Here is a 10,691-nt window from a genome sequence, read left to right on the forward strand (position 1 = left end):
GTTTAAAGATCTTCCTCTTAATTGTGGCGTTAATTCAAAACTTTGCCTACCATCCTAATGCGGAACTTATACCTCCTACTCCTCACCTATTGACTGTCTCGTTATCTGACATTTCATGTTTATGACAATAGTAAAAATTTATTCTACCATTTTGCACATTAAAGACATATGTCTGGCAATAATGAATGCTGATCTGTGGATCAAGAGTAACACTGGCTGTGATGGTTAAGTAACAATCACATTATGTGTCATCTTGGGTGGGCCATTATTCTCAGTGGTTTGGCAGTTAACCACCATTTTGTGATCTGATGTGGTCATCTTCTATTTTTGCATCAGTGATTTTTGCATAATGACCTGGTCTTTGGAGACTAATCATGTCCATAAGTGAGGATTGGGTGTATTTTTAAAAGTATAAGATACAACCTCAGTTATAAAGAGTTACCATTTCATGAAGGTATTTTACAATAATGGTGAAGTGTGGTGTAATTCAGAGGTTTTAGGTCGATGTTTCCCGTGGTGGTGTGTCAGTCATCACTATTAGCATGGGAGGAAGGGAAAGATGATTGTCATTATACAGGCAGGCAAAGGGGATTGTCCACCTTCCTCTTATGTCACCCACAAATACAGTGGGTATGCTGGTAGCATATCAAATTTGAATATAGGGTTCAGAATATTAAAAAGATTCTTAAATTACAATGGTGGCATAGTGCCTAAGGCATTTGACTACTAACCAGAAGGCTGGCGGTTCAAACCCACCACTCACTCCTCTGAAGGAAGGTTGGACAACCTACTTCCATAGTAATACCACCTCGGAAACCCAAAGAGGGGTCACTATGAGTTGATTCACCTCGATGGAAGTGGGTTTGGTTTTTTGGTTTTTGGTTTTAGGAAACAGATGCTTAAGAGATCCAGAGAAGAGAGCTAGAGTAGCCTAGAACAGCAGAGGCTCTTTCATGGTGGTAACAGATGAACTGGCAAGATTTATAGAGGTAAAGAAAAGGGATAAGAATTTCTTCAAAAGCCATTTGCATATTGACTCCTATGTTTTCTGTATTAAAATCTTAATTTGAAGGCAAAATGTCTGTTTTTACGCTAACAACTTATTTTAGTATCTACATATTATGAGCAAAAAAATAGTGATAATTTTTATATACTTTTAAATATTGTACACAGCACTTTCTGTGTTCTTTTTTAACTGGCTTTGATAATAAGCCACACTACATAAATGAGCCTGAAATGGACAGTGAAGGACCATGTATCTCAGATTAAAGCTGTGTAAAGTCTGGGAGGTAAGAACTCTGTCCTAATTCAATCAGGGAATGCAATTGAGGTGAAGCTCTAAATAGTGGCAGGCCTGAAGAGGATGTGGTACTGGACACAGAGAGGTTAAACAATTTAGAGATGTTGCTCATTAAAGTCAGGACTGCCTCTTATTTCCAAATGTAAGTAAAGTCAGAATTATCCTTGATAATGTATAAATTGAATTTTTGAGCTATTTTTCTAAATCTTCTGAAATTATTTGTATTATCCCAGTGAGTGTGTCAAATGAAACTATCATTACATTTTTTTTAATAGGAAACTACTAGATATTTTATAAACTTAACCATAATAGGAAAGACTAGAACAATAGAAGTCTTGATATCTGTTCATCTGGAATTTTCTTTAAATAATTGTATTTCCTAATCTCTTATTCATTTTAACAGTAAGCAAAGGTTTTCTACACCCTTAGTTTAGCATATTGTTTTGTAAAATGCTAATTTCTACTTTTACTGTGCTCCTAAGGCATAAATAAATATTGTACTATTGGGCTTTTGTATAATTCATAACATTGCATTTTATGTATTTTTAGAAGCATGGATAAAAATAAAACAAGGAAAATAAAGTGTAAAAATAAAATAAATACAATATTCTTAGTTGTTCAGTATGTAAAGATGAGTTATTTTTAATTATAAGCATTTACTTTTTCCTGAAGTAGTTTATTTTATGAAATGCAATCAGAAGCTACATGGCATACCCAAATGTTGTATCTAAATTACTTGTGTTACCATACATATTTAGAATTATCATCTAGAAACTACATACAGAATTCATTATGCCTGTACAGTAATCAGTAGGATTCCTGGGTATTGCAAATAGTTAATACACTCAATGGCTAACCAATAGATTGGCAATTTGCGTCCACCCAGAGGTGCCTACGAATAAAGGCCTGGAGATCTACTTCTGAGAAACTTAGCCATTAAAAACCTTACAGAGCCCAGGTCTACTCTGACACACACAGACTGACCATGAGTCAGAACTGGCTCAATGACAACTGTTTAGAGAGTAGTTGACAGTATATGGGTGATATACAATCATTGTAATCCAAGATACGCAACAACAATGCAATGTACTGCCGTCAAGTCGGATCCGATGCATAGCAACCCCTCCTTGGATTTCAGAGGCAGTATCACTACGGAAGTAGATTGCCCAACCTTCCTTCTGAGGAGTGGCTGGTGGGTTTGAACCATCAACCTTCTGGTTAGCAGTCAAATGCCTTAGGCGCCACGCCATAAGTGAGGTTATAAAAGCCACTATGTATGAAGTGAAAAGCAGAGTTATAAGAATTAGATATCCTCTATATACACTTGTAATTCCCTGCCCTCCTTGTAGCTTCAGCTCCTTGGTGTTCTTGGTAACATCATGAAGACAAAGTCTAACAGAAACAATATCTACTTACTGATCCAAATGGGAACAGGCTAAGCCTGGTGTCAAGTGTTTCTCAAAAGAGAAAACTTGCACCCAAGTTTATAAACGGCAGAGAGTTTCCCACATTGCAATTCTCTAATTTTTTCCCTGTTGAACCTATAATTCAAATGCAATATCAATCCACATCACATAAGAAGAAACCAAAGCCATTTTTTAAGGGAAGTAGAGTCTTTGGGAAATTTACCATCTACATTGCTATTAATTATATTATCATTAAATATTTCCAAGGCTATAGATATGTAAATACACAATTTGATGTTTCAGATTCACATAGTGTATCTTACAATGTAACTCATATTTTACGGAAACAAACCAAAAAAACTTGACTAATTGCACTTTAAAACTGAAATAAGCTAAAGGGAATTGTTTTATGGTTTGCCATACTATTAAAACAAATCTTCTATGTGGAATGGTTCCACTGTTATCTTTTGACACAAGGAAAAACTGCAGTATGTGGGAAACTGATACTCTATCAGATTGCCTAATCTATCTTCTGAGGAGTGGCTGGTGGGTTTGAACTGCCAGCCTTCTGGTTAGCGGTCAAATGCCTTAGGCACTATACCACCAGAGCTCCCTTTTTAACATTAGGAGAGTAAAAATACATAAAAAATCATGACAAGGTTATAGCTCTTCTAGCATTAAAGTTATTCCTGGAGAATATTTTACATGAATTTAAAATAACTGTTAGGCTTCTTTAAGAGTAAACTCTACACACAATCTCATTATGCTCTTACTTTTATCTGCTGCTACCCTTGTAAATGAAAGTATTGTGTGTGGGTGCATTTTCCAGCTAAAAGACACAACCAAGTTCCAAAATGTTCATTTTAATACATATTAGTGAAAGCTTTCTACTGTATAATGTTTTGAAATGTATGTTTTATTGTTGTTAGCTGCTGTTGAGTGGGCTCCCATTCATGACAACATTGTACAACAGAACAAACTCTCACCTGGGTCTGCATAATGGTTAGTGATGCTCATGACGATCGTCGTTCATGATCGTTAGTACGCTTAAGTCCATTGCTGTGACCCCGGCACATTTTGAGTGCCTTCCATCCTAGGAAACTTATCCTCAGTACTATATAGGTCAATATTCTGCTGTAATCCATTCATTGGCTAATTTTTGGAAGTAAATCATTAGCCCTTTCTTTTCTGTTTTAGTCTGGAAGCTCTGCTAAAACCTGTCCACCATGGATGACTCTGCTGGTATTTGAAATACTAGTGGCATAGCTTCCAGAATCATAGCAAGCAAGCCACTGCAATACAACCGATTAATAATTCCTTCCATCTCTCCCTTAGGACAACTTTCCATGGGTACCACCGCCCGTGTGTTTCATAAAGTCATTGTGTTTCTCCTTCTCTGGGCTCTTTGTCTTGCCAACACACATACATTGGCAACTGGCCCTGATACTGTCTATACCAGATACATTTGTTGTCTGATGATATATATATATAACTTCTTCTGCCCACTCTGATGGAGAGAGAGGGTCCCTAATCTCTCGCTGCACAATTTACGGGGGGGGGGGGGGGGGGGGGGGTTGAAATTAAAATTTTTTTTTTTTTTTCCATGACAAAACTGAATTTAAGCTACAATTTTGAAGAAAACTGACTTGAAGATTTGGGAATACTAGAAGAACTACATCAGAAAATAAATATATAAATAAATATGTCTTGCCAACTACTACCTAAGACCAGACTGTCCCCAGAGTTTTATACTGGAAGCTCTCTTTGATTCTGGTAGAGAGGTGCAGTCCCCTTCTCTTGCCTTCACCAATCCCTATCAGAATGGCTTCCTCCAGTTTTTGCATACTCTGAGGGTTCAAAAGCAAAGAGACAGACTAGCCATCTCTCAATGATGACTTCTCTCAGGATGACTAAAAACGAAAACATTTATTTCATTCAGAGAAAATCTCACGACCCACGGAGGGGACGTCTGATCCTACAGTCTTACTGAACAATCACTCCATTACTTTCCAAAAAATTGGCATCTTCAGTCTTATTTACTGTCACCTTGTTATGCCTGAATTATAGAAGTCATCACTCACCTTAATTTGTTATCATTCCCTCATTTTCTTTTATATATATGTAAAAGAATACACACACACACACACACATACATATATACATATATAAACACATACCAAAAAACAAACCCACTGCATTCGAGTCCATTCTCAATTACAGCGACCTCCATTGGATTTCCAAGTCTGTAAATCTTTACAGAAGTGGATTGCCTCATCTTCCTTCTAAGGAATAGCTGGTGGGTTTGAACCACTATTCTTCTGGTTAGCAGCCAAATTTATTTTCCCACTACTCCATTAGAGCCCCTTATATAACATGTATGCATGTATATAAAAATACATATGTATATTTTAATTTTTCTAAAATTGGTCATAAAAATTCAAACTTCTTTCTTTCTTTATGCATACAAGTATGTATTTGAAAATTCCTTTGTAGTATTTTTCTGTGTGTAAATATCTTTTGTTGATGAATCCTATTTATATAATTGTTTCCATTTTTCTCTTTGCACAACTGCTAACTATTCTAAGAGTTTTCAGTCTGATTCCTCTTTGGCAGCTTGGAATATTTTATAATATTTCTTAACATTCCACACTCAGTGCTCCTTTGTGGACTTCATCATCCTCTTACCGTCATGTCTGGCATTTTGACTTTCATCTATCTGACTATCACTGCTGAAAGAGCTGGCCATCTCCGAATACATGACAATGGGACAGTTACTTAATCTAGCATGTTGGGAAGAGACATTACACTTTTGGAAGACACACTTCACCAATTCTCTTAGCAGTGCTTCAGTGTCTTGAATGTAAAGCCACTTTCTGGGGCCTTTGTGGACCATAGAATAATATTATGCAAAAGGCTTTTCAAAGTCATGGTTACTATGAGCCACGAAGTAGTTTACAAGATGTTGCTCTAAGTCAATAATATCCATATTCTACATATTTCAGGTAATTGGGAAATGGAGCTAAGTGTATGAAAACTGTTCTTTGGACTAGTCTTTGGTATTGAGATAAGGATCAGAAATGTTGTTTTCCCCAGGCTATAAATGAAAAATTGTTGTTTGCTTTTTGTTAAAAAATTTTTTATAAATAATCCCTGCATTTAAAGGAAAGTTAATTTTCCCACTTCCCTGCCCACTGCTGACTACTGTTTACTACAAACACATATTTCTTAGGTAACTTTTTATTGAAATTTTTAACACATATACAGAAAGTGCACATACATGTTTATAACTTAATAAACTTTTACAAACAAAACACCACTAGCATCCTAGAAGGCCTTTCCTTTTCATGCCTCCTTTCGGTTTCTACTCCCTGTGCCTCAGGCATAACCATTATCTTTTTTTTTTTTTAAAATTTTTATTGTACTTTGGGTCAGATTTACGTAGGACACTTGTTTCACTCAAGCACAACCATTCTCTTGACTTTCAATGTCATAATACCATAGACTGTGCTGTCTATTTTTGAATTCTTTACAAATGGAACCAAACAGCATGCACTCTTTTACTCCTGGATTCTTTTGCCCTACAGTCTTTTTTTTTTTTTTTTTTTTTTTACCATTAATCAGAAATATTTCAGCCTTGGAAATGTATTTTACTCACTAAAAGTCTATACTTTGTTCCTAATTTAGGGTAATATCGGAGAAGTGGTTATTTGCATCTGTTTATCCTGTGATGTGCCTCTGTCACATTTTTCAGAATTCTAGTTCTCATGTCAATAGTCGGGACTGGAAAACAGGATGTCCTATTGACTCACATTTCTAGAATTCCTTCGTGGTCAAAGTGTGAGACTGTTGACCCTTCTAGACTTTGTCTTTCTGGGAAGCTTTTTAGGTCTTTCTCAGCTTTGTCATTGTCTTCGTGTTTCTTTTGCCAGTTCATTCTCTATCTTTTCCAATTATCATCTTTCTGCTTTTTAGGGGTCGCTATGAGTCAGGTCTGACTCGATGGCAAATAACAACAACACGCTATTTCTGGAAATTGAATGCTGAAATATTAACTGTGATGTTCTTCCAGAAAGTTGATTTTCTTTCTGTTGTACATACAGTTAGGTGAGCTATGAATTCTATAGCTGGGTTTTACATGTAGTGATCCTTCAACTACTAGTTTTTTACAAAAATAGAACCTTTTCCACTCTTAATTCGTAGGCTTATCTTTGCATTTGTCTCTTCATATTGTTTGCAGTATCTTTTGACATGGAAAATTTATAATTTTAAAATAGCCAAATATGTCTAGCCTGTTGTTTATAGCTTTTGAGATTTCTTAGGAAAGTATTCCCCACCCTAAATTTACATAAACAGTCTTTTGATTTTTTTCCCCAATATTTTTCTTAAAGAGAAAGAAAGGTAGAGACATGCTTTATTTTCTTACAGATTGATAATCAGTCATATCAATACCATTTATTAATTTAGCCACCCTTTCTCAATAAGTTATATCAAGATTCCACATATACAGAATTTTCTTCAGATGCTCAACCATATACAACTAAATATTTACATATTGCTGTGCCATAATTTTAACTTTTTATTACTGTGACTTTATATTAATATCTGGAAGTCTCCTACTTTCCCATCTTAATTATTATCAGTATTTATAAACTTATTGGCCATTTTAGGGGTTTATTATTTCATATTTGTTTCAGGATCATTTTCTATAGCTCCACAGAAAACTCAATGTGATTACAATCTGAGTTGCATAATATTTTTAATTTGGGAACTACTGAAATTTCTTTTATAACTAGCTAACTCTTATCATTCAGATTATGTTATATCCTTTATTTTATAATTAAATTTTTATTAATCTATACTATTCTTCCTATATTTAAATCTAACAATGTTATTATTTTGTCCCTATTATAAATGGATATGTTTGTTCTACTTTTGTTTCAAACTGAGTGCTAAGACAGAAAATTCTATTTGTTTTTATAAATAGAATGCATTATTCAAATATTTATTTATTTTTGAATTTTTCAAATATTATATATCCTATTATTAGGTATAAGAGCTCTGGTGGCAGTGCCTAAGGCATTTGACTGCTAACCAAAAGGCTGGCAGTTCAAATCCACCAGCCAGTCCTCAGAAGGAAGGTTGGGCAATCTACTTCTGTAGTGATACTGCCTCAGAAACCCAAGGAGGGGTTGCTATGAGTCAGATCTGAATCAACGGCAGTGTTTAGAGTTTTTATTATTAGGTATCATTTTTTCATGTATGTGTATTCACCTATATGTGTATATCAGTGTCACTATAACCAAAAGAATTGGTTGATGTCCAAACATTTCAGGAGGTAGCATATGATCAAGAACCAACGGTATTGAAGGATGAAGTTGAAGCTGCACTAAAGGAATTGACAAAAATACAAGGCTCCAGGAATTGATGGGATACCCATTGAGATGTTTCAACAAACAGATGTAGTGCTAGAGGCACTCACTTATTTGTGGCAAGAAATTTAGAAGACAGTTACCTGGCCAGCTGACTGGAAGATATATATATATATATTTGTGCCCTTTCTAAGAAAAGTGATCCAACACAGTACAAAAATTATCAAAAAATATCACTAATATCTGGAGCTCTGGTAGCATAGTGCCTAAGGCACTTGACTGCTAACCACAATGCTGGCAGTTCAAACCCATCAGCCACTCCTCAGAAGGAAGGTTGGGCAATCTACTTCTGTAGTGATACTGCCTCGGAAACCCAAGGAAGGGTCACAATGAGTCAGGTCCAACTCAAAGGCACATAACAACAACATCACTAATATCACATGCAAGTAGAATTTTGCTGAAGGTAATTAAAAAACTGTTGTAGCATTACATTGATAGGAAACTGTCAGAAATTCAAGCCAGATTCAGGAGAATACGTGGAAGGAGGGATATTATTGTTGATATCAGATGGATCTTGGTTAAAAGCAAAAAATAGATGTTTACTTGTGTTTTATTGACTATGCAAAGGCATTCAACTGTGTGGATCACAACAAATTATGGATAATATCATGAAGAATGGGAATTCCAGAACACTTAATCGTGCTCCTGAGGAACTTGCATATAGACAAAGGCAGTTGTTTGAACAGAACAAAGGAATGTGTATGTCAGGTTTGTATCTTTTCACCATACTTATTCAATCTGTATGCTGAGCAAATAATCTGAGAAGTGGGATTGTATGAAGAAGATGGTGGCATCAGATTCGGAGGAAGAGTTATTAACAACCTGTGATATACAGATGACACAACTTTACTTGCTGAAAGTGAGGATGACTTGAAGCTCTTGCTGATGAAGGTTAAAGACTACAGTCTGCAGTATGGTTTACACCTCAACATCCTCAACATAAAGAAAACAAAAGTCCTAACAACCAGAAAAGTAAGCAACATCTTGATAAATGGAGAAAAGACTGAAGTTGTCAAAGATTTCATTTTACTAGGATCGACAACAACAACCACACAAGCAGCAGTCAAGAAATCAAAGAACATATTGCATTGGGAAAATCTGCTGCAAAGGACCTCTTTAAAGTGTTTAAGAGCAAAGATGTCACTTTGAAGACTGAGATTCACCTAACCTAAGCCATGGTATTTTCCAATAGCTTCATATGTATATGAGAGCTGAATGGTGAATAACGAAGACTGCAAAATAATTGTTGCTTTTGAATTGTGGTGTTGGTGAAGAATATTGAAGGTACCATGGACTGCTAGAAGAATGAACAAACCTGTCTGGGAGGAAGTACAGTCGGAATGCTCTTTAGAAGAAGAGAATGACCAGACTTCATCTCTTATACTTTGGTCATGTTGTTAGAAGGGACAGGTCCCTGGAGAGGGATATCATGCTAGGTTAAATGTAAGGTCAGCAAAAAAGGGGAAGACCTTCAATGAGATGTATTGACACAGTGGCTACAATGATGGGCTCAAGCACAGCAAGGAGGGTGAGGATGGTGCTGTTGTACATAGGGTGGTTATGAGTAGGAACCAACTTGATAACACCTAACAACAGTAACAGATGTGTGTATATATATAAATATAAATATACCATGAATGTGTGTGTGTGTACATAGACACACACGCACATTTATATTTTATTATTGTTGTTAGGTGCTGTCAAGTTGTCTCTGACTCATAGTGACTTTATCCATAACAGAAAGAAACAATGCCTAGTCTGTGCCAGCCTCACGATGCCTACTATACCTGAGCCCCTTGCTGCAGCCACTGTGTCAATCCATCTTATTGAGAGCTTTCCCCTCTTTTGTTGATCCTCCACTTCACCAAGCATGACATCCTTCTCCAGAGAAGGTCCCTTCTGACAATATGACCAAAATAGTTCAGATGAAGACTGGCCATTCTCACTTCTGAGGGGCATTCAGGCTGCACTTCTTCCAGGACAGATTTCTTAGTTCTTTTAGCAGTCCACAGTACTTTCAGCATTCTTAATCAACACTACAACACCAAAGCATCAACTCTTCTTCAATCTTCCTTATTCATTGTCCAGCTCTTACAAGCATATGAGGTTATTGAGAATACCATGGCTTGGGTTAGATGCATTTTAGTCTACAAAGATATCTTTGTTCTTCAGCATAGAAAGAGGTCTTTTGCAACAGATTTGCCCAATGCAATGCATCTTTTGATGTCTTGACTGCTGCTTCAATTGGTGTTGACTGTAGAACCAAGTAATATGATGTTTTTGACAACTGCAATCTTTTCTCTATCGGGATGCTGTTTATTGGTCCAGTTGTGAGGATTTTGTTTTCTTTAAATTGAGGTGTAATACTGCAGACTGTAGTCTTTAATCTTCATCAGTAAGTGCTCCAAGTCATCCTCACTTTCAGCAAGCAAAGTTGTGTCATCTGCATATCTCAGGTTGTTAATGAGCCTTCCTCTAATCCTGATACCATATTCTTCTTCATATAGTCCAGCTTCTCAGATTATTTGTTCAGCATACAAATTGAATAAGTAAGGT

Source organism: Orycteropus afer, unplaced genomic scaffold (assembly GCF_000298275.1).
Source record: "Orycteropus afer afer isolate SDZICR_OR568_19922 unplaced genomic scaffold, OryAfe1.0 scaffold00005, whole genome shotgun sequence".
Classification (NCBI taxonomy): domain Eukaryota; kingdom Metazoa; phylum Chordata; class Mammalia; order Tubulidentata; family Orycteropodidae; genus Orycteropus; species Orycteropus afer.